This window comes from Alosa alosa, chromosome 9, assembly GCF_017589495.1.
Source record: "Alosa alosa isolate M-15738 ecotype Scorff River chromosome 9, AALO_Geno_1.1, whole genome shotgun sequence".
NCBI lineage: Eukaryota > Metazoa > Chordata > Actinopteri > Clupeiformes > Clupeidae > Alosa > Alosa alosa.
The window spans coordinates 21,964,939-21,987,019 of record NC_063197.1 but is presented as its reverse complement, the minus strand read 5'-3'; the positions used below and the strand labels follow the sequence as shown (position 1 = coordinate 21,987,019).

The 22,081-nt window shown below is 43.0% G+C and overlaps 14 non-coding genes and 1 pseudogene across 14 annotated transcripts; all 15 read left to right on the top strand.

Moving 5' to 3' along the window:
- The first annotated feature begins 88 nt into the window (after window positions 1-88).
- LOC125301304 lies at window positions 89-207 on the top strand. Its single transcript, XR_007194715.1, has one exon. It is a non-coding gene; the product is annotated as a 5S ribosomal RNA (ribosomal RNA).
- A 2,355-nt stretch (window positions 208-2,562) lies between these two features.
- On the top strand, window positions 2,563-2,681 carry LOC125301303. The gene has a single exon (XR_007194714.1). It is a non-coding gene; the product is annotated as a 5S ribosomal RNA (ribosomal RNA).
- Window positions 2,682-3,026: 345 nt separating this feature from the next.
- On the top strand, window positions 3,027-3,145 carry LOC125301302. Its single transcript, XR_007194713.1, has one exon. It is a non-coding gene; the product is annotated as a 5S ribosomal RNA (ribosomal RNA).
- Window positions 3,146-5,595: 2,450 nt separating this feature from the next.
- LOC125301301 lies at window positions 5,596-5,714 on the top strand. Its single transcript, XR_007194712.1, has one exon. It is a non-coding gene; the product is annotated as a 5S ribosomal RNA (ribosomal RNA).
- A 350-nt stretch (window positions 5,715-6,064) lies between these two features.
- LOC125301300 lies at window positions 6,065-6,183 on the top strand. Its single transcript, XR_007194711.1, has one exon. It is a non-coding gene; the product is annotated as a 5S ribosomal RNA (ribosomal RNA).
- Window positions 6,184-8,629: 2,446 nt separating this feature from the next.
- On the top strand, window positions 8,630-8,748 carry LOC125301299. Its single transcript, XR_007194710.1, has one exon. It is a non-coding gene; the product is annotated as a 5S ribosomal RNA (ribosomal RNA).
- Window positions 8,749-9,094: 346 nt separating this feature from the next.
- On the top strand, window positions 9,095-9,213 carry LOC125301298. The gene has a single exon (XR_007194709.1). It is a non-coding gene; the product is annotated as a 5S ribosomal RNA (ribosomal RNA).
- Window positions 9,214-11,655: 2,442 nt separating this feature from the next.
- LOC125301297 lies at window positions 11,656-11,774 on the top strand. Its single transcript, XR_007194708.1, has one exon. It is a non-coding gene; the product is annotated as a 5S ribosomal RNA (ribosomal RNA).
- Window positions 11,775-12,128: 354 nt separating this feature from the next.
- LOC125301331 lies at window positions 12,129-12,247 on the top strand. Its single transcript, XR_007194738.1, has one exon. It is a non-coding gene; the product is annotated as a 5S ribosomal RNA (ribosomal RNA).
- Window positions 12,248-14,693: 2,446 nt separating this feature from the next.
- On the top strand, window positions 14,694-14,812 carry LOC125301320. The gene has a single exon (XR_007194727.1). It is a non-coding gene; the product is annotated as a 5S ribosomal RNA (ribosomal RNA).
- Window positions 14,813-15,175: 363 nt separating this feature from the next.
- Window positions 15,176-15,294, top strand: LOC125301309. The gene has a single exon (XR_007194718.1). It is a non-coding gene; the product is annotated as a 5S ribosomal RNA (ribosomal RNA).
- Window positions 15,295-17,737: 2,443 nt separating this feature from the next.
- LOC125301307 lies at window positions 17,738-17,856 on the top strand. Its single transcript, XR_007194717.1, has one exon. It is a non-coding gene; the product is annotated as a 5S ribosomal RNA (ribosomal RNA).
- Window positions 17,857-18,205: 349 nt separating this feature from the next.
- On the top strand, window positions 18,206-18,324 carry LOC125301293. Its single transcript, XR_007194705.1, has one exon. It is a non-coding gene; the product is annotated as a 5S ribosomal RNA (ribosomal RNA).
- A 2,449-nt stretch (window positions 18,325-20,773) lies between these two features.
- Window positions 20,774-20,887, top strand: LOC125301306 (annotated as a pseudogene).
- Window positions 20,888-21,243: 356 nt separating this feature from the next.
- Window positions 21,244-21,361, top strand: LOC125301305. Its single transcript, XR_007194716.1, has one exon. It is a non-coding gene; the product is annotated as a 5S ribosomal RNA (ribosomal RNA).
- The last annotated feature ends 720 nt before the right edge of the window (window positions 21,362-22,081 follow it).

Below are 22,081 nucleotides of genomic sequence, written 5' to 3'. Positions count from 1 at the left end.
CGGGGCTGAGAGGCAGGCGGGTAACACGCGTGTGACTCCTAGCCGGGTTGAAGGGGCTTTAAGTAGGCTACTTTGACCGGTAACTCTCGCTTACGGCCATACCACGCTGAACACGCCCGATCTCGTCCGATCTCGGAAGCTAAGCAGCGTCGGGCCTGGTTAGTACTTGGATGGGAGACCGCCTGGGAATACCAGGTGCCGTAAGCTTTTCTCACCTTCAGCCAGTGCAACTGATTTTTTTTTAGGCCGTCTGACTGTGCGTGCCTGCTCCCTACCTTGTGAATTGATATTTGATAAGCTGATATCAGTGTACTTCATGGAGGTTTGCTTGACAACAGTTGCTACTGCATAATGTCTTGTCAATTTAGACGCAGCATTCGATTGACGTGCGTCTCCTATTACGTATCAGGCCTATACATAAGCCGTGCGCCAAGGAGAAGTGCTCATTCGCGTCTCCGTCGCTGGGGGGAGCGCCGCGCTTTCAGTCGTTAGTGTTATATTTCTGGACATGTATGGATCATTGTCCACCAGTGACCCTATTTCATAAGGCGAGAACTACAGTTGGAGCAGGTAATTGTGTCTTTTTCCGTCCAGTAGTTAAAGCAAATTGGACCCGTGAAACGCCTGTCTTGCTGTAGCCTAGTATCTAGCGTTCACCACACACGAGCTGTATGCGCCTTCCTAACTGGCCAGACAGACCTAACTCGGAGCCTCCGCATCCCGTCGGCTAAGTGTAACTTGTTTATATGGAGAGGCTTTCTGAAATGAAGCTGATATTTCATGAATTGTAAATTAGGGCTGTTCTCTCCAGCGAAACGTTCCCCAAATGTTTTCACTCTGCTTAAAAGCAGCACTTTTTTTTTTTTTTTTACTTTGTGCTTTTGTGTTTCATCTTTTTTTTTCCCCTTTTAAAAAAAAAAAAAAAAAAAAAAAAAAAGCTTTTACTCTAATGATATTTTCTAACATCTATTTTAGTTAAGCTTACTTGTGGTAGTTTCACTTGGTGTACACCAAGTGGTTTTTTTTGCCATGCTGTGTCACCTTTAGAATCTGTTGAGAATCTAAACAAATCTGGCGTGTTAATCAGAGATCATTTTTCCCGACCTGAAAAAAATACCTGTATATGAGAGCTTTATGTTAACTCATGTTATCTTGTAGCCTATTTCTTCACATTATTTTACATTCGACTGCTGATATTTACAGGGTCTTCCTAATTCACTGCACTGGTTTTACTAGGCTATTGTATCTATCTCCTTACCATCCTCTGAATTCTCATCTTTACTTTATTCTAAATATCTGATGTTTTATTTATCGGTTTGTTTATTTGTATTATTATTTTTTTTTTTTTTTTTTCCTTTTTCTCCATTATTGTGTTAAATGCTCCAAACGTAAAGCACTTTGAGATGCATTCTGTGTATGAAAGGTACTATGTAAATAAAACGTATATTATACCTAATACAAGTTGAACTGTGAGTAAAGTATACGTGCCGTTGGTCAAACAAATGCTTCTTTCAATACCATTGGCTTGTAGGAAAAACAAAGAAGAGTTATTGTAAAGGTTACAAAGTTCGAATAGGCTTTTCTTGTATTCTTCAGTTTACAATTCTTTTTTTGTGAAGCTTAATGCTTGTTTTCATCGGGAAAGTTTAGATTGTTGTTGAGCAGCAACTGTGTGCTTGGTTTTCCATGTCCCTGTAGTTTTCACCTTCTAGTAGAATTCTTGTCTTGCTGTGTTCAATCCCCTCCGTTATGTTTTGAAGAAGATGAAAATGGGTGCCTGTAAATCCACTGTATATCCGACGTAGGCTACAAGCCCGCGGTGTAATGTCAGGCAGCGGTTCGCCCAAGAGCTGCAATGGGATGATGCTGTCCAATGTCCTGGCCCACTCTTTTTAGGTTCCGCTGCGTTCCGGTCGGTGCTTTTGATTGTTTCAGTCTAGCCCACGACTGAGTAAAGTGTAGACAGCATAGAAGAAAGCGCATCCAGGATTGTTGTCATTTGTTTCCTCGACCGATTTCGTCCTATACGAGAAAATCTTCAGGGGTCTCAAAGCACACAATCTGCAAGCCATCTTACAATGAAACTTTTTTTTTTTTTTTTTTTTTTTTTTCTCTCACACCGTCTGATTATTGAACACATAGTCTGCATTCCTGTCGACATCACAAGTTGTATAATATTGTTCTGAACATCTCACAAGTTAGCCTACTCGTTGCAGGATGTCCAAGTAAAGCGAATCACCAAAGATCCTGTTTTTACGCGCAGTGTCAATCGATGTTTGATAAGCTAATATCAGTGTACTTCATGGAGTTTTGCTCATCAGCAGTTGCTACTGCATAATATGTTGTCAACTTAGACTCAGCACTCGATTGACGTGTGTGTGCTGTTACGTATCAGGTCTATAAGCCGTGCGCCAAGGAGAAGTGCTCATTCACGTCGCTGGAGCTGCCATGCTTTCCGTCGTTATAGTGTTCTATCGGCTGGCCTGGCGCTCTCGGGGCTGAGAGGCAGACGGGTAACACGCGGGAGGAGCTTTAAGTAGGCTATTTTGACCGGTAGCTTTCGCTTACGGCCATACCACGCTGAACACGCCCGATCTCGTCCGATCTCGGAAGCTAAGCAGCGTCGGGCCTGGTTAGTACTTGGATGGGAGACCGCCTGGGAATACCAGGTGCCGTAAGCTTTTCCCAACTTCAGCCAGTGCAACCGTTTTTTTTTTTTTTTTTTAAAGACTGTCTTTCTGTGCGTGCCTGCTCCGTTCACCTTTGGCTGCCCGGCGATTTTTCTACCCCTTGACTGTTTGCTTCCTGTGTTTGCAAAAACATAAAATAAATAAACAAGTCAAAATGCATACGTATTTTCTAAAACAATGTATAAGCGAGCAACCGGTTGGGGGGAAAAAAAGGACGAGTTGACTGTCAACAGCTGGCTTGGCGTTCTCGGGGCTGAGAGGCAGGCGGGTAACACGCGTGTGACTCCTAGCCGGGTTGAAGGGGCTTTAAGTAGGCTACTTTGACCGGTAACTCTCGCTTACGGCCATACCACGCTGAACACGCCCGATCTCGTCCGATCTCGGAAGCTAAGCAGCGTCGGGCCTGGTTAGTACTTGGATGGGAGACCGCCTGGGAATACCAGGTGCCGTAAGCTTTTCTCACCTTCAGCCAGTGCAACTGATTTTTTTTAGGCCGTCTGACTGTGCGTGCCTGCTCCCTACCTTCCTTCACTTCACATTTGGTCGCCCAGCGCTTTTTTCTACCCCTTGACTTTTTGCTTCCTCCGTTTGAAAAAACAAAGTTCCCGGTTTTGCGCGCAGTGTGAATTGATATTTGATAAGCTGATATCAGTGTACTTCATGGAGGTTTGCTTGACAACAGTTGCTACTGCATAATGTCTTGTCAATTTAGACGCAGCATTCGATTGACGTGCGTCTCCTATTACGTATCAGGCCTATACATAAGCCGTGCGCCAAGGAGAAGTGCTCATTCGCGTCTCCGTCGCTGGGGAGCGCCGCGCTTTCAGTCGTTAGTGTTATATTTCTGGACATGTATGGATCATTGTCCACCAGTGACCCTATTTCATAAGGCGAGAACTACAGTTGGAGCAGGTAATTGTGTCTTTTTCCGTCCAGTAGTTAAAGCAAATTGGACCCGTGAAACGCCTGTCTTGCTGTAGCCTAGTATCTAGCGTTCACCACACACGAGCTGTATGCGCCTTCCTAACTGGCCAGACAGACCTAACTCGGAGCCTCCGCATCCCGTCGGCTAAGTGTAACTTGTTTATATGGAGAGGCTTTCTGAAATGAAGCTGATATTTCATGAATTGTAAATTAGGGCTGTTCTCTCCAGCGAAACGTTCCCCAAATGTTTTCACTCTGCTTAAAAGCAGCACTTTTGTTTTTTTTGTTTTTACTTTGTGCTTTGTGTTTCATCTTTTTTCCCCTTTTAAAAAAAAAAAAAAAAAAAAAAAAAAAAAAGCTTTTACTCTAATGATATTTTCTAACATCTATTTTAGTTAAGCTTACTTGTGGTAGTTTCACTTGGTGTACACCAAGTGGTTTTTGCCATGCTGTGTCACCTTTAGAATCTGTTGAGAATCTAAACAAATCTGGCGTGTTAATCAGAGATCATTTTTCCCGACCTGAAAAAAATACCTGTATATGAGAGCTTTATGTTAACTCATGTTATCTTGTAGCCTATTTCTTCACATTATTTTACATTCGACTGCTGATATTTACAGGGTCTTCCTAATTCACTGCACTGGTTTTACTAGGCTATTGTATCTATCTCCTTACCATCCTCTGAATTCTCATCTTTACTTTATTCTAAATATCTGATGTTTTATTTATCGGTTTGTTTATTTGTATTATTATTTTTTTTTTTATTCTTTTCCTTTTTCTCCATTATTGTGTTAAATGCTCCAAACGTAAAGCACTTTGAGATGCATTCTGTGTATGAAAGGTACTATGTAAATAAAACGTATATTATACCTAATACAAGTTGAACTGTGAGTAAAGTATACGTGCCGTTGGTCAAACAAATGCTTCTTTCAATACCATTGGCTTGTAGGAAAAACAAAGAAGAGTTATTGTAAAGGTTACAAAGTTCGAATAGGCTTTTCTTGTATTCTTCAGTTTACAATTCTTTTTTTTGTGAAGCTTAATGCTTGTTTTCATCGGGAAAGTTTAGATTGTTGTTGAGCAGCAACTGTGTGCTTGGTTTTCCATGTCCCTGTAGTTTTCACCTTCTAGTAGAATTCTTGTCTTGCTGTGTTCAATCCCCTCCGTTATGTTTTGAAGAAGATGAAAATGGGTGCCTGTAAATCCACTGTATATCCGACGTAGGCTACAAGCCCGCGGTGTAATGTCAGGCAGCGGTTCGCCCAAGAGCTGCAATGGGATGATGCTGTCCAATGTCCTGGCCCACTCTTTTAGGTTCCGCTGCGTTCCGGTCGGTGCTTTTGATTGTTTCAGTCTAGCCCACGACTGAGTAAAGTGTAGACAGCATAGAAGAAAGCGCATCCAGGATTGTTGTCATTTGTTTCCTCGACCGATTTCGTCCTATACGAGAAAATCTTCAGGGGTCTCAAAGCACACAATCTGCAAGCCATCTTACAATGAAACTTTTTTTTTTTTTTTTTTTTTTTTTTTCTCTCACACCGTCTGATTATTGAACACATAGTCTGCATTCCTGTCGACATCACAAGTTGTATAATATTGTTCTGAACATCTCACAAGTTAGCCTACTCGTTGCAGGATGTCCAAGTAAAGCGAATCACCAAAGATCCTGTTTTTACGCGCAGTGTCAATCGATGTTTGATAAGCTAATATCAGTGTACTTCATGGAGTTTTGCTCATCAGCAGTTGCTACTGCATAATATGTTGTCAACTTAGACTCAGCACTCGATTGACGTGTGTGTGCTGTTACGTATCAGGTCTATAAGCCGTGCGCCAAGGAGAAGTGCTCATTCACGTCGCTGGAGCTGCCATGCTTTCCGTCGTTATAGTGTTCTATCGGCTGGCCTGGCGCTCTCGGGGCTGAGAGGCAGACGGGTAACACGCGGGAGGAGCTTTAAGTAGGCTATTTTGACCGGTAGCTTTCGCTTACGGCCATACCACGCTGAACACGCCCGATCTCGTCCGATCTCGGAAGCTAAGCAGCGTCGGGCCTGGTTAGTACTTGGATGGGAGACCGCCTGGGAATACCAGGTGCCGTAAGCTTTTCCCAACTTCAGCCAGTGCAACCGTTTTTTTTTTAAAGACTGTCTTTAAAGACTGTCTTTCTGTGCGTGCCTGCTCCGTTCACCTTTGGCTGCCCGGCGATTTTTCTACCCCTTGACTGTTTGCTTCCTGTGTTTGCAAAAACATAAAATAAATAAACAAGTCAAAATGCATACGTATTTTCTAAAACAATGTATAAGCGAGCAACCGGTTGGGGGGAAAAAAAGGACGAGTTGACTGTCAACAGCTGGCTTGGCGTTCTCGGGGCTGAGAGGCAGGCGGGTAACACGCGTGTGACTCCTAGCCGGGTTGAAGGGGCTTTAAGTAGGCTACTTTGACCGGTAACTCTCGCTTACGGCCATACCACGCTGAACACGCCCGATCTCGTCCGATCTCGGAAGCTAAGCAGCGTCGGGCCTGGTTAGTACTTGGATGGGAGACCGCCTGGGAATACCAGGTGCCGTAAGCTTTTCTCACCTTCAGCCAGTGCAACTGATTTTTTTTAGGCCGTCTGACTGTGCGTGCCTGCTCCCTACCTTCCTTCACACATTTGGTCGCCCAGCGCTTTTTCTACCCCCTTGACTTTTTGCTTCCTCCGTTTGAAAAAAACAAAGTTCCCGGTTTTGCGCGCAGTGTGAATTGATATTTGATAAGCTGATATCAGTGTACTTCATGGAGGTTTGCTTGACAACAGTTGCTACTGCATAATGTCTTGTCAATTTAGACGCAGCATTCGATTGACGTGCGTCTCCTATTACGTATCAGGCCTATACATAAGCCGTGCGCCAAGGAGAAGTGCTCATTCGCGTCTCCGTCGCTGGGGGGAGCGCCGCGCTTTCAGTCGTTAGTGTTATATTTCTGGACATGTATGGATCATTGTCCACCAGTGACCCTATTTCATAAGGCGAGAACTACAGTTGGAGCAGGTAATTGTGTCTTTTTCCGTCCAGTAGTTAAAGCAAATTGGACCCGTGAAACGCCTGTCTTGCTGTAGCCTAGTATCTAGCGTTCACCACACACGAGCTGTATGCGCCTTCCTAACTGGCCAGACAGACCTAACTCGGAGCCTCCGCATCCCGTCGGCTAAGTGTAACTTGTTTATATGGAGAGGCTTTCTGAAATGAAGCTGATATTTCATGAATTGTAAATTAGGGCTGTTCTCTCCAGCGAAACGTTCCCCAAATGTTTTCACTCTGCTTAAAAGCAGCACTTTTGTTTTTTTGTTTTTACTTTGTGCTTTGTGTTTCATCTTTTTTTTTTCCCCTTTTTAAAAAAAAAAAAAAAAAAAAAAAAAAGCTTTTTACTCTAATGATATTTTCTAACATCTATTTTAGTTAAGCTTACTTGTGGTAGTTTCACTTGGTGTACACCAAGTGGTTTTTGCCATGCTGTGTCACCTTTAGAATCTGTTGAGAATCTAAACAAATCTGGCGTGTTAATCAGAGATCATTTTTCCCGACCTGAAAAAAATACCTGTATATGAGAGCTTTATGTTAACTCATGTTATCTTGTAGCCTATTTCTTCACATTATTTTACATTCGACTGCTGATATTTACAGGGTCTTCCTAATTCACTGCACTGGTTTTACTAGGCTATTGTATCTATCTCCTTACCATCCTCTGAATTCTCATCTTTACTTTATTCTAAATATCTGATGTTTTATTTATCGGTTTGTTTATTTGTACTATTATTTTTTTTTATTCTTTTCCTTTTTCTCCATTATTGTGTTAAATGCTCCAAACGTAAAGCACTTTGAGATGCATTCTGTGTATGAAAGGTACTATGTAAATAAAACGTATATTATACCTAATACAAGTTGAACTGTGAGTAAAGTATACGTGCCGTTGGTCAAACAAATGCTTCTTTCAATACCATTGGCTTGTAGGAAAAACAAAGAAGAGTTATTGTAAAGGTTACAAAGTTCGAATAGGCTTTTCTTGTATTCTTCAGTTTACAATTTTTTTTTTTTGTGAAGCTTAATGCTTGTTTTCATCGGGAAAGTTTAGATTGTTGTTGAGCAGCAACTGTGTGCTTGGTTTTCCATGTCCCTGTAGTTTTCACCTTCTAGTAGAATTCTTGTCTTGCTGTGTTCAATCCCCTCCGTTATGTTTTGAAGAAGATGAAAATGGGTGCCTGTAAATCCACTGTATATCCGACGTAGGCTACAAGCCCGCGGTGTAATGTCAGGCAGCGGTTCGCCCAAGAGCTGCAATGGGATGATGCTGTCCAATGTCCTGGCCCACTCTTTAGGTTCCGCTGCGTTCCGGTCGGTGCTTTTGATTGTTTCAGTCTAGCCCACGACTGAGTAAAGTGTAGACAGCATAGAAGAAAGCGCATCCAGGATTGTTGTCATTTGTTTCCTCGACCGATTTCGTCCTATACGAGAAAATCTTCAGGGGTCTCAAAGCACACAATCTGCAAGCCATCTTACAATGAAACTTTTTTTTTTTTTTTTTTTTTTTTCTCTCACACCGTCTGATTATTGAACACATAGTCTGCATTCCTGTCGACATCACAAGTTGTATAATATTGTTCTGAACATCTCACAAGTTAGCCTACTCGTTGCAGGATGTCCAAGTAAAGCGAATCACCAAAGATCCTGTTTTTACGCGCAGTGTCAATCGATGTTTGATAAGCTAATATCAGTGTACTTCATGGAGTTTTGCTCATCAGCAGTTGCTACTGCATAATATGTTGTCAACTTAGACTCAGCACTCGATTGACGTGTGTGTGCTGTTACGTATCAGGTCTATAAGCCGTGCGCCAAGGAGAAGTGCTCATTCACGTCGCTGGAGCTGCCATGCTTTCCGTCGTTATAGTGTTCTATCGGCTGGCCTGGCGCTCTCGGGGCTGAGAGGCAGACGGGTAACACGCGGGAGGAGCTTTAAGTAGGCTATTTTGACCGGTAGCTTTCGCTTACGGCCATACCACGCTGAACACGCCCGATCTCGTCCGATCTCGGAAGCTAAGCAGCGTCGGGCCTGGTTAGTACTTGGATGGGAGACCGCCTGGGAATACCAGGTGCCGTAAGCTTTTCCCAACTTCAGCCAGTTTTTTTTTTTTTTTTTTTTTTTTTTTAAAGACTGTCTTTCTGTGCGTGCCTGCTCCGTTCACCTTTGGCTGCCCGGCGATTTTTCTACCCCTTGACTGTTTGCTTCCTGTGTTTGCAAAAACATAAAATAAATAAACAAGTCAAAATGCATACGTATTTTCTAAAACAATGTATAAGCGAGCAACCGGTTGGGGGGAAAAAAAGGACGAGTTGACTGTCAACAGCTGGCTTGGCGTTCTCGGGGCTGAGAGGCAGGCGGGTAACACGCGTGTGACTCCTAGCCGGGTTGAAGGGGCTTTAAGTAGGCTACTTTGACCGGTAACTCTCGCTTACGGCCATACCACGCTGAACACGCCCGATCTCGTCCGATCTCGGAAGCTAAGCAGCGTCGGGCCTGGTTAGTACTTGGATGGGAGACCGCCTGGGAATACCAGGTGCCGTAAGCTTTTCTCACCTTCAGCCAGTGCAACTGATTTTTTTTAGGCCGTCTGACTGTGCGTGCCTGCTCCCTACCTTCCTTCACACATTTGGTCGCCCAGCGCTTTTTCTACCCCCTTGACTTTTTGCTTCCTCCGTTTGAAAAAAACAAAGTTCCCGGTTTTGCGCGCAGTGTGAATTGATATTTGATAAGCTGATATCAGTGTACTTCATGGAGGTTTGCTTGACAACAGTTGCTACTGCATAATGTCTTGTCAATTTAGACGCAGCATTCGATTGACGTGCGTCTCCTATTACGTATCAGGCCTATACATAAGCCGTGCGCCAAGGAGAAGTGCTCATTCGCGTCTCCGTCGCTGGGGGGAGCGCCGCGCTTTCAGTCGTTAGTGTTATATTTCTGGACATGTATGGATCATTGTCCACCAGTGACCCTATTTCATAAGGCGAGAACTACAGTTGGAGCAGGTAATTGTGTCTTTTTCCGTCCAGTAGTTAAAGCAAATTGGACCCGTGAAACGCCTGTCTTGCTGTAGCCTAGTATCTAGCGTTCACCACACGAGCTGTATGCGCCTTCCTAACTGGCCAGACAGACCTAACTCGGAGCCTCCGCATCCCGTCGGCTAAGTGTAACTTGTTTATATGGAGAGGCTTTCTGAAATGAAGCTGATATTTCATGAATTGTAAATTAGGGCTGTTCTCTCCAGCGAAACGTTCCCCAAATGTTTTCACTCTGCTTAAAAGCAGCACTTTTGTTTTTTTGTTTTTACTTTGTGCTTTGTGTTTCATCTTTTTTTCCCCTTTTAAAAAAAAAAAAAGAAAAAAAAAAGCTTTTTACTCTAATGATATTTTCTAACATCTATTTTAGTTAAGCTTACTTGTGGTAGTTTCACTTGGTGTACACCAAGTGGTTTTTGCCATGCTGTGTCACCTTTAGAATCTGTTGAGAATCTAAACAAATCTGGCGTGTTAATCAGAGATCATTTTTCCCGACCTGAAAAAAATACCTGTATATGAGAGCTTTATGTTAACTCATGTTATCTTGTAGCCTATTTCTTCACATTATTTTACATTCGACTGCTGATATTTACAGGGTCTTCCTAATTCACTGCACTGGTTTTACTAGGCTATTGTATCTATCTCCTTACCATCCTCTGAATTCTCATCTTTACTTTATTCTAAATATCTGATGTTTTATTTATCGGTTTGTTTATTTGTATTATTATTTTTTTTTTATTCTTTTCCTTTTTCTCCATTATTGTGTTAAATGCTCCAAACGTAAAGCACTTTGAGATGCATTCTGTGTATGAAAGGTACTATGTAAATAAAACGTATATTATACCTAATACAAGTTGAACTGTGAGTAAAGTATACGTGCCGTTGGTCAAACAAATGCTTCTTTCAATACCATTGGCTTGTAGGAAAAACAAAGAAGAGTTATTGTAAAGGTTACAAAGTTCGAATAGGCTTTTCTTGTATTCTTCAGTTTACAATTCTTTTTTTGTGAAGCTTAATGCTTGTTTTCATCGGGAAAGTTTAGATTGTTGTTGAGCAGCAACTGTGTGCTTGGTTTTCCATGTCCCTGTAGTTTTCACCTTCTAGTAGAATTCTTGTCTTGCTGTGTTCAATCCCCTCCGTTATGTTTTGAAGAAGATGAAAATGGGTGCCTGTAAATCCACTGTATATCCGACGTAGGCTACAAGCCCGCGGTGTAATGTCAGGCAGCGGTTCGCCCAAGAGCTGCAATGGGATGATGCTGTCCAATGTCCTGGCCCACTCTTTAGGTTCCGCTGCGTTCCGGTCGGTGCTTTTGATTGTTTCAGTCTAGCCCACGACTGAGTAAAGTGTAGACAGCATAGAAGAAAGCGCATCCAGGATTGTTGTCATTTGTTTCCTCGACCGATTTCGTCCTATACGAGAAAATCTTCAGGGGTCTCAAAGCACACAATCTGCAAGCCATCTTACAATGAAACTTTTTTTTTTTTTTTTTTTTTTTTTTTTTCTCTCACACCGTCTGATTATTGAACACATAGTCTGCATTCCTGTCGACATCACAAGTTGTATAATATTGTTCTGAACATCTCACAAGTTAGCCTACTCGTTGCAGGATGTCCAAGTAAAGCGAATCACCAAAGATCCTGTTTTTACGCGCAGTGTCAATCGATGTTTGATAAGCTAATATCAGTGTACTTCATGGAGTTTTGCTCATCAGCAGTTGCTACTGCATAATATGTTGTCAACTTAGACTCAGCACTCGATTGACGTGTGTGTGCTGTTACGTATCAGGTCTATAAGCCGTGCGCCAAGGAGAAGTGCTCATTCACGTCGCTGGAGCTGCCATGCTTTCCGTCGTTATAGTGTTCTATCGGCTGGCCTGGCGCTCTCGGGGCTGAGAGGCAGACGGGTAACACGCGGGAGGAGCTTTAAGTAGGCTATTTTGACCGGTAGCTTTCGCTTACGGCCATACCACGCTGAACACGCCCGATCTCGTCCGATCTCGGAAGCTAAGCAGCGTCGGGCCTGGTTAGTACTTGGATGGGAGACCGCCTGGGAATACCAGGTGCCGTAAGCTTTTCCCAACTTCAGCCAGTTTTTTTTTTTTTTTTTTTTTTTTTTTTTTTTTTTAAAGACTGTCTTTCTGTGCGTGCCTGCTCCGTTCACCTTTGGCTGCCCGGCGATTTTTCTACCCCTTGACTGTTTGCTTCCTGTGTTTGCAAAAACATAAAATAAATAAACAAGTCAAAATGCATACGTATTTTCTAAAACAATGTATAAGCGAGCAACCGGTTGGGGGGAAAAAAAGGACGAGTTGACTGTCAACAGCTGGCTTGGCGTTCTCGGGGCTGAGAGGCAGGCGGGTAACACGCGTGTGACTCCTAGCCGGGTTGAAGGGGCTTTAAGTAGGCTACTTTGACCGGTAACTCTCGCTTACGGCCATACCACGCTGAACACGCCCGATCTCGTCCGATCTCGGAAGCTAAGCAGCGTCGGGCCTGGTTAGTACTTGGATGGGAGACCGCCTGGGAATACCAGGTGCCGTAAGCTTTTCTCACCTTCAGCCAGTGCAACTGATTTTTTTTAGGCCGTCTGACTGTGCGTGCCTGCTCCCTACCTTCCTTCACACATTTGGTCGCCCAGCGCTTTTTCTACCCCCTTGACTTTTTGCTTCCTCCGTTTGAAAAAAACAAAGTTCCCGGTTTTGCGCGCAGTGTGAATTGATATTTGATAAGCTGATATCAGTGTACTTCATGGAGGTTTGCTTGACAACAGTTGCTACTGCATAATGTCTTGTCAATTTAGACGCAGCATTCGATTGACGTGCGTCTCCTATTACGTATCAGGCCTATACATAAGCCGTGCGCCAAGGAGAAGTGCTCATTCGCGTCTCCGTCGCTGGGGGGAGCGCCGCGCTTTCAGTCGTTAGTGTTATATTTCTGGACATGTATGGATCATTGTCCACCAGTGACCCTATTTCATAAGGCGAGAACTACAGTTGGAGCAGGTAATTGTGTCTTTTTCCGTCCAGTAGTTAAAGCAAATTGGACCCGTGAAACGCCTGTCTTGCTGTAGCCTAGTATCTAGCGTTCACCACACACGAGCTGTATGCGCCTTCCTAACTGGCCAGACAGACCTAACTCGGAGCCTCCGCATCCCGTCGGCTAAGTGTAACTTGTTTATATGGAGAGGCTTTCTGAAATGAAGCTGATATTTCATGAATTGTAAATTAGGGCTGTTCTCTCCAGCGAAACGTTCCCCAAATGTTTTCACTCTGCTTAAAAGCAGCACTTTTGTTTTTTTGTTTTTACTTTGTGCTTTGTGTTTCATCTTTTTTTTCCCCTTTTTAAAAAAAAAAAAGAAAAAAAAAAGCTTTTTACTCTAATGATATTTTCTAACATCTATTTTAGTTAAGCTTACTTGTGGTAGTTTCACTTGGTGTACACCAAGTGGTTTTTGCCATGCTGTGTCACCTTTAGAATCTGTTGAGAATCTAAACAAATCTGGCGTGTTAATCAGAGATCATTTTTCCCGACCTGAAAAAAATACCTGTATATGAGAGCTTTATGTTAACTCATGTTATCTTGTAGCCTATTTCTTCACATTATTTTACATTCGACTGCTGATATTTACAGGGTCTTCCTAATTCACTGCACTGGTTTTACTAGGCTATTGTATCTATCTCCTTACCATCCTCTGAATTCTCATCTTTACTTTATTCTAAATATCTGATGTTTTATTTATCGGTTTGTTTATTTGTATTATTATTTTTTTTTTATTCTTTTCCTTTTTTCTCCATTATTGTGTTAAATGCTCCAAACGTAAAGCACTTTGAGATGCATTCTGTGTATGAAAGGTACTATGTAAATAAAACGTATATTATACCTAATACAAGTTGAACTGTGAGTAAAGTATACGTGCCGTTGGTCAAACAAATGCTTCTTTCAATACCATTGGCTTGTAGGAAAAACAAAGAAGAGTTATTGTAAAGGTTACAAAGTTCGAATAGGCTTTTCTTGTATTCTTCAGTTTACAATTCTTTTTTTTGTGAAGCTTAATGCTTGTTTTCATCGGGAAAGTTTAGATTGTTGTTGAGCAGCAACTGTGTGCTTGGTTTTCCATGTCCCTGTAGTTTTCACCTTCTAGTAGAATTCTTGTCTTGCTGTGTTCAATCCCCTCCGTTATGTTTTGAAGAAGATGAAAATGGGTGCCTGTAAATCCACTGTATATCCGACGTAGGCTACAAGCCCGCGGTGTAATGTCAGGCAGCGGTTCGCCCAAGAGCTGCAATGGGATGATGCTGTCCAATGTCCTGGCCCACTCTTTAGGTTCCGCTGCGTTCCGGTCGGTGCTTTTGATTGTTTCAGTCTAGCCCACGACTGAGTAAAGTGTAGACAGCATAGAAGAAAGCGCATCCAGGATTGTTGTCATTTGTTTCCTCGACCGATTTCGTCCTATACGAGAAAATCTTCAGGGGTCTCAAAGCACACAATCTGCAAGCCATCTTACAATGAAACTTTTTTTTTTTTTTTTTTTTTTTTTTTTCTCTCACACCGTCTGATTATTGAACACATAGTCTGCATTCCTGTCGACATCACAAGTTGTATAATATTGTTCTGAACATCTCACAAGTTAGCCTACTCGTTGCAGGATGTCCAAGTAAAGCGAATCACCAAAGATCCTGTTTTTACGCGCAGTGTCAATCGATGTTTGATAAGCTAATATCAGTGTACTTCATGGAGTTTTGCTCATCAGCAGTTGCTACTGCATAATATGTTGTCAACTTAGACTCAGCACTCGATTGACGTGTGTGTGCTGTTACGTATCAGGTCTATAAGCCGTGCGCCAAGGAGAAGTGCTCATTCACGTCGCTGGAGCTGCCATGCTTTCCGTCGTTATAGTGTTCTATCGGCTGGCCTGGCGCTCTCGGGGCTGAGAGGCAGACGGGTAACACGCGGGAGGAGCTTTAAGTAGGCTATTTTGACCGGTAGCTTTCGCTTACGGCCATACCACGCTGAACACGCCCGATCTCGTCCGATCTCGGAAGCTAAGCAGCGTCGGGCCTGGTTAGTACTTGGATGGGAGACCGCCTGGGAATACCAGGTGCCGTAAGCTTTTCCCAACTTCAGCCAGTGCAACCGTTTTTTTTTTTTTTTTTTTTTTTTTTTTTTTTTTTAAAGACTGTCTTTCTGTGCGTGCCTGCTCCGTTCACCTTTGGCTGCCCGGCGATTTTTCTACCCCTTGACTGTTTGCTTCCTGTGTTTTGCAAAACATAAAATAAATAAACAAGTCAAAATGCATACGTATTTTCTAAAACAATGTATAAGCGAGCAACCGGTTGGGAAAAAAAAAAGGACGAGTTGACTGTCAACAGCTGGTTTGGCGTTCTCGGGGCTGAGAGGCAGGCGGGTAACACGCGTGTGACTCCTAGCCGGGTTGAAGGGGGCTTTAAGTAGGCTACTTTGACCGGTAACTCTCGCTTACGGCCATACCACGCTGAACACGCCCGATCTCGTCCGATCTCGGAAGCTAAGCAGCGTCGGGCCTGGTTAGTACTTGGATGGGAGACCGCCTGGGAATACCAGGTGCCGTAAGCTTTTCTCACCTTCAGCCAGTGCAACTGATTTTTTTTAGGCCGTCTGACTGTGCGTGCCTGCTCCCTACCTTCCTTCACACATTTGGTCGCCCAGCGCTTTTTTTCTACCCCTTGACTTTTTTGCTTCCTCCGTTTGAAAAAAACAAAGTTCCCGGTTTTGCGCGCAGTGTGAATTGATATTTGATAAGCTGATATCAGTGTACTTCATGGAGGTTTGCTTGACAACAGTTGCTACTGCATAATGTCTTGTCAATTTAGACGCAGCATTCGATTGACGTGCGTCTCCTATTACGTATCAGGCCTATACATAAGCCGTGCGCCAAGGAGAAGTGCTCATTCGCGTCTCCGTCGCTGGGGAGCGCCGCGCTTTCAGTCGTTAGTGTTATATTTCTGGACATGTATGGATCATTGTCCACCAGTGACCCTATTTCATAAGGCGAGAACTACAGTTGGAGCAGGTAATTGTGTCTTTTCCGTCCAGTAGTTAAAGCAAATTGGACCCGTGAAACGCCTGTCTTGCTGTAGCCTAGTATCTAGCGTTCACCACACACGAGCTGTATGCGCCTTCCTAACTGGCCAGACAGACCTAACTCGGAGCCTCCGCATCCCGTCGGCTAAGTGTAACTTGTTTTATATGGAGAGGCTTTCTGAAATGAAGCTGATATTTCATGAATTGTAAATTAGGGCTGTTCTCTCCAGCGAAACGTTCCCCAAATGTTTTCACTCTGCTTAAAAGCAGCACTTTTGTTTTTTTGTTTTTACTTTGTGCTTTGTGTTTCATCTTTTTTTTTTTTTTTTTAAAAAAAAAAAAAAAAAAAAAAAGCTTTTTACTCTAATGATATTTTCTAACATCTATTTTAGTTAAGCTTACTTGTGGTAGTTTCACTTGGTGTACACCAAGTGGTTTTTGCCATGCTGTGTCACCTTTAGAATCTGTTGAGAATCTAAACAAATCTGGCGTGTTAATCAGAGATCATTTTTCCCGACCTGAAAAAAATACCTGTATATGAGAGCTTTATGTTAACTCATGTTATCTTGTAGCCTATTTCTTCACATTATTTTACATTCGACTGCTGATATTTACAGGGTCTTCCTAATTCACTGCACTGGTTTTACTAGGCTATTGTATCTATCTCCTTACCATCCTCTGAATTCTCATCTTTACTTTATTCTAAATATCTGATGTTTTATTTATCGGTTTGTTTATTTGTATTATTATTTTTTTTTATTCTTTTCCTTTTTCTCCATTATTGTGTTAAATGCTCCAAACGTAAAGCACTTTGAGATGCATTCTGTGTATGAAAGGTACTATGTAAATAAAACGTATATTATACCTAATACAAGTTGAACTGTGAGTAAAGTATACGTGCCGTTGGTCAAACAAATGCTTCTTTCAATACCATTGGCTTGTAGGAAAAAAAAAGAAGAGTTATTGTAAAGGTTACAAAGTTCGAATAGGCTTTTCTTGTATTCTTCAGTTTACAATTCTTTTTTTTTGTGAAGCTTAATGCTTGTTTTCATCGGGAAAGTTTAGATTGTTGTTGAGCAGCAACTGTGTGCTTGGTTTTCCATGTCCCTGTAGTTTTCACCTTCTAGTAGAATTCTTGTCTTGCTGTGTTCAATCCCCTCCGTTATGTTTTGAAGAAGATGAAAATGGGTGCCTGTAAATCCACTGTATATCCGACGTAGGCTACAAGCCCGCGGTGTAATGTCAGGCAGCGGTTCGCCCAAGAGCTGCAATGGGATGATGCTGTCCAATGTCCTGGCCCACTCTTTAGGTTCCGCTGCGTTCCGGTCGGTGCTTTTGATTGTTTCAGTCTAGCCCACGACTGAGTAAAGTGTAGACAGCATAGAAGAAAGCGCATCCAGGATTGTTGTCATTTGTTTCCTCGACCGATTTCGTCCTATACGAGAAAATCTTCAGGGGTCTCAAAGCACACAATCTGCAAGCCATCTTACAATGAAACTTTTTTTTTTTTTTTTTTTTTTTTTCTCTCACACCGTCTGATTATTGAACACATAGTCTGCATTCCTGTCGACATCACAAGTTGTATAATATTGTTCTGAACATCTCACAAGTTAGCCTACTCGTTGCAGGATGTCCAAGTAAAGCGAATCACCAAAGATCCTGTTTTTACGCGCAGTGTCAATCGATGTTTGATAAGCTAATATCAGTGTACTTCATGGAGTTTTGCTCATCAGCAGTTGCTACTGCATAATATGTTGTCAACTTAGACTCAGCACTCGATTGACGTGTGTGTGCTGTTACGTATCAGGTCTATAAGCCGTGCGCCAAGGAGAAGTGCTCATTCACGTCGCTGGAGCTGCCATGCTTTCCGTCGTTATAGTGTTCTATCGGCTGGCCTGGCGCTCTCGGGGCTGAGAGGCAGACGGGTAACACGCGGGAGGAGCTTTAAGTAGGCTATTTTGACCGGTAGCTTTTCGCTTACGGCCATACCACGCTGAACACGCCCGATCTCGTCCGATCTCGGAAGCTAAGCAGCGTCGGGCCTGGTTAGTACTTGGATGGGAGACCGCCTGGGAATACCAGGTGCCGTAAGCTTTTTCCCAACTTCAGCCAGTGCAACCGTTTTTTTTTTTTTTTTTTTTTTTTTTTTTTGTGCGACTGTCTTTCTGTGCCGTTCACCTTTGGCTGCCCGGCGATTTTTTCTACCCCTTGACTGTTTGCTTCCTGTGTTTGCAAAAAACATAAAATAAATAAACAAGTCAAAATGCATACGTATTTTCTAAAACAATGTATAAGCGAGCAACCGGTTGGAAAAAAAAAGGACGAGTTGACTGTCAACAGCTGGCTTGGCGTTCTCGGGGCTGAGAGGCAGGCGGGTAACACGCGTGTGACTCCTAGCCGGGTTGAAGGGGCTTTAAGTAGGCTACTTTGACCGGTAACTCTCGCTTACGGCCATACCACGCTGAACACGCCCGATCTCGTCCGATCTCGGAAGCTAAGCAGCGTCGGGCCTGGTTAGTACTTGGATGGGAGACCGCCTGGGAATACCAGGTGCCGTAAGCTTTTCTCACCTTCAGCCAGTGCAACTGATTTTTTTAGGCCGTCTGACTGTGCGTGCCTGCTCCCTACCTTCCTTCACACATTTGGTCGCCCAGCTTTTTTTCTACCCCCTTGACTTTTTTTGCTTCCTCCGTTTGAAAAAAACAAAGTTCCCGGTTTTGCGCGCAGTGTGTGAATTGATATTTGATAAGCTGATATCAGTGTACTTCATGGAGGTTTGCTTGACAACAGTTGCTACTGCATAATGTCTTGTCAATTTAGACGCAGCATTCGATTGACGTGCGTCTCCTATTACGTATCAGGCCTATACATAAGCCGTGCGCCAGGAGAAGTGCTCATTCGCGTCTCCGTCGCTGGGGGAGCGCCGCGCTTTCAGTCGTTAGTGTTATATTTCTGGACATGTATGGATCATTGTCCACCAGTGACCCTATTTCATAAGGCGAGAACTACAGTTGGAGCAGGTAATTGTGTCTTTTTCCGTCCAGTAGTTAAAGCAAATTGGACCCGTGAAACGCCTGTCTTGCTGTAGCCTAGTATCTAGCGTTCACCACACACGAGCTGTATGCGCCTTCCTAACTGGCCAGACAGACCTAACTCGGAGCCTCCGCATCCCGTCGGCTAAGTGTAACTTGTTTATATGGAGAGGCTTTCTGAAATGAAGCTGATATTTCATGAATTGTAAATTGGGGCTGTTCTCTCCAGCGAAACGTTCCCCAAATGTTTTCACTCTGCTTAAAAGCAGCACTTTGTTTTTTTTTTTTGTTTTGTGCTTTGTGTTTCATCTTTTTTTTCCCCTTTTTAAAAAAAAAAAAGAAAAAAAAAAGCTTTTTACTCTAATGATATTTTCTAACATCTATTTTAGTTAAGCTTACTTGTGGTAGTTTCACTTGGTGTACACCAAGTGGTTTTTGCCATGCTGTGTCACCTTTAGAATCTGTTGAGAATCTAAACAAATCTGGCGTGTTAATCAGAGATCATTTTTCCCGACCTGAAAAAAAAAAAATACCTGTATATGAGAGCTTTATGTTAACTCATGTTATCTTGTAGCCTATTTCTTCACATTATTTTACATTCGACTGCTGATATTTACAGGGTCTTCCTAATTCACTGCACTGGTTTTACTAGGCTATTGTATCTATCTCCTTACCATCCTCTGAATTCTCATCTTTACTTTATTCTAAATATCTGATGTTTTATTTATCGGTTTGTTTATTTGTATTATTATTTTTTTTTTATTCTTTTCCTTTTTCTCCATTATTGTGTTAAATGCTCCAAACGTAAAGCACTTTGAGATGCATTCTGTGTATGAAAGGTACTATGTAAATAAAACGTATATTATACCTAATACAAGTTGAACTGTGAGTAAAGTATACGTGCCGTTGGTCAAACAAATGCTTCTTTTCAATACCATTGGCTTTGTAGAAAAAACAAAGAAGAGTTATTGTAAAGGTTACAAAGTTCGAATAGGCTTTTCTTGTATTCTTCAGTTTACAATCTTTTTTTTGTGAAGCTTAATGCTTGTTTTCATCGGGAAAGTTTAGATTGTTGTTGAGCAGCAACTGTGTGCTTGGTTTTCCATGTCCCTGTAGTTTTCACCTTCTAGTAGAATTCTTGTCTTGCTGTGTTCAATCCCCTCCGTTATGTTTTGAAGAAGATGAAAATGGGTGCCTGTAAATCCACTGTATATCCGACGTAGGCTACAAGCCCGCGGTGGTGTAATGTCAGGCAGCGGTTCGCCCAAGAGCTGCAATGGGATGATGCTGTCCAATGTCCTGGCCCACTCTTTAGGTTCCGCTGCGTTCCGGTCGGTGCTTTTTTGATTGTTTCAGTCTAGCCCACGACTGAGTAAAGTGTAGACAGCATAGAAGAAAGCGCATCCAGGATTGTTGTCATTTGTTTCCTCGACCGATTTCGTCCTATACGAGAAAATCTTCAGGGTCTCAAAGCACACAATCTGCAAGCCATCTTACAATGAAACTTTTTTTTTTTTTTTTTTTTTTTCTCACACCGTCTGATTATTGAACACATAGTCTGCATTCCTGTCGACATCAAGTTGTATAATATTGTTTCTGAACATCTCACAAGTTAGCCTACTCGTTGCAGGATGTCCAAGCAAAGCGAATCACCAAAGATCCTGTTTTTTTACGCGCAGTGTCAATCGATGTTTGATAAGCTAATATCAGTGTACTTCATGGAGTTTTTTGCTCATCAGCAGTTGCTACCGCATAATATGTTGTCAACTTAGACTCAGCACTCGATTGACGTGTGTGTGCTGTTACGTATCAGGTCTATAAGCCGTGCGCCAAGGAGAAGTGCTCATTCACGTCGCTGGAGCTGCCATGCTTTCCGTCGTTATAGTGTTCTATCGGCTGGCCTGGCGCTCTCGGGGCTGAGAGGCAGACGGGTAACACGCGGGAGGAGCTTTAAGTAGGCTATTTTGACCGGTAGCTTTGCTTACGGCCATACCACGTTGAACACGCCCGATCTCGTCCGATCTCGGAAGGCTTTGTCGGGCCTGGTTAGTACTTGATGGGAGACCGCCTGGGAATACCAGGTGCCGTAAGCTTTTCCCAACTTCAGCCAGTGCGTTTTTTTTTTTTTTTTTTTTTTTTTTTTTTTTTTTTTTAAAGACTGTCGTGCGTGCCTGTCTGTTCACCTTTGGCTGCCCGGCGATTTTTCTACCCCTTGACTGTTTGCTTCCTGTGTTTGCAAAAAACATAAAATAAATAAACAAGTCAAAAATGCATACGTATTTTTCTAAAACAATGTATAAGCGAGCAAACCGGTTGGGGGAAAAAAAAGGACGAGTTGACTGTCAACAGCTGGCTTGGCGTTCTCGGGGCTGAGAGGCAGGCGGGTAACACGCGTGTGACCCTAGCCGGGTTGAAGGGGCTTTAAGCAGGCTACTTTGACCGGTAACTCGCTTACGGCCATACCCGCTGAACACGCCCGATCTCGTCCGATCTCGGAAGCTAAGCAGCGTCGGGCCTGGTTAGTACTTGGATGGGAGACCGCCTGGGAATACCAGGTGCCGTAAGCTTTTCTCACCTTCAGCCAGTGCAACTGATTTTTTTTAGGCCGTCTGACTGTGCGTGCCTGCTCCCTACCTTCCTTCACACATTTGGTCGCCCAGCGCTTTTTTCTACCCCTGACTTTTTTGCTTTCCTCCGTTTGAAAAAAAACAAAGTTCCCGGTTTTGCGCGCAGTGTGAATTGATATTTGATAAGCTGATATCAGTGTACTTCATGGAGGTTTGTTTGACAACAGTTGCTACTGCATAATGTCTTGTCAATTTAGACGCAGCATTCGATTGACGTGCGTCTCCTATTACGTATCAGGCCTATACATAAGCCGTGCGCCAAGGAGAAGTGCTCATTCGCGTCTCCGTCGCTGGGGAGCGCCGCGCTTTCAGTCGTTAGTGTTATATTTCTGGACATGTATGGATCATTGTCCACCAGTGACCCTATTTCATAAGGCGAGAACTACAGTTGAGCAGGTAATTGTGTCTTTTTCCGTCCAGTAGTTAAAGCAAATTGGACCCGTGAAACGCCTGTCTTGCTGTAGCCTAGTATCTAGCGTTCACCACACACGAGCTGTATGCGCCTTCCTAACTGGCCAGACAGACCTAACTCGGAGCCTCCGCATCCCGTCGGCTAAGTGTAACTTGTTTATATGGAGAGGCTTTCTGAAATGAAGCTGATATTTCATGAATTGTAAATTAGGGCTGTTCTCTCCAGCGAAACGTTCCCAAATGTTTTCA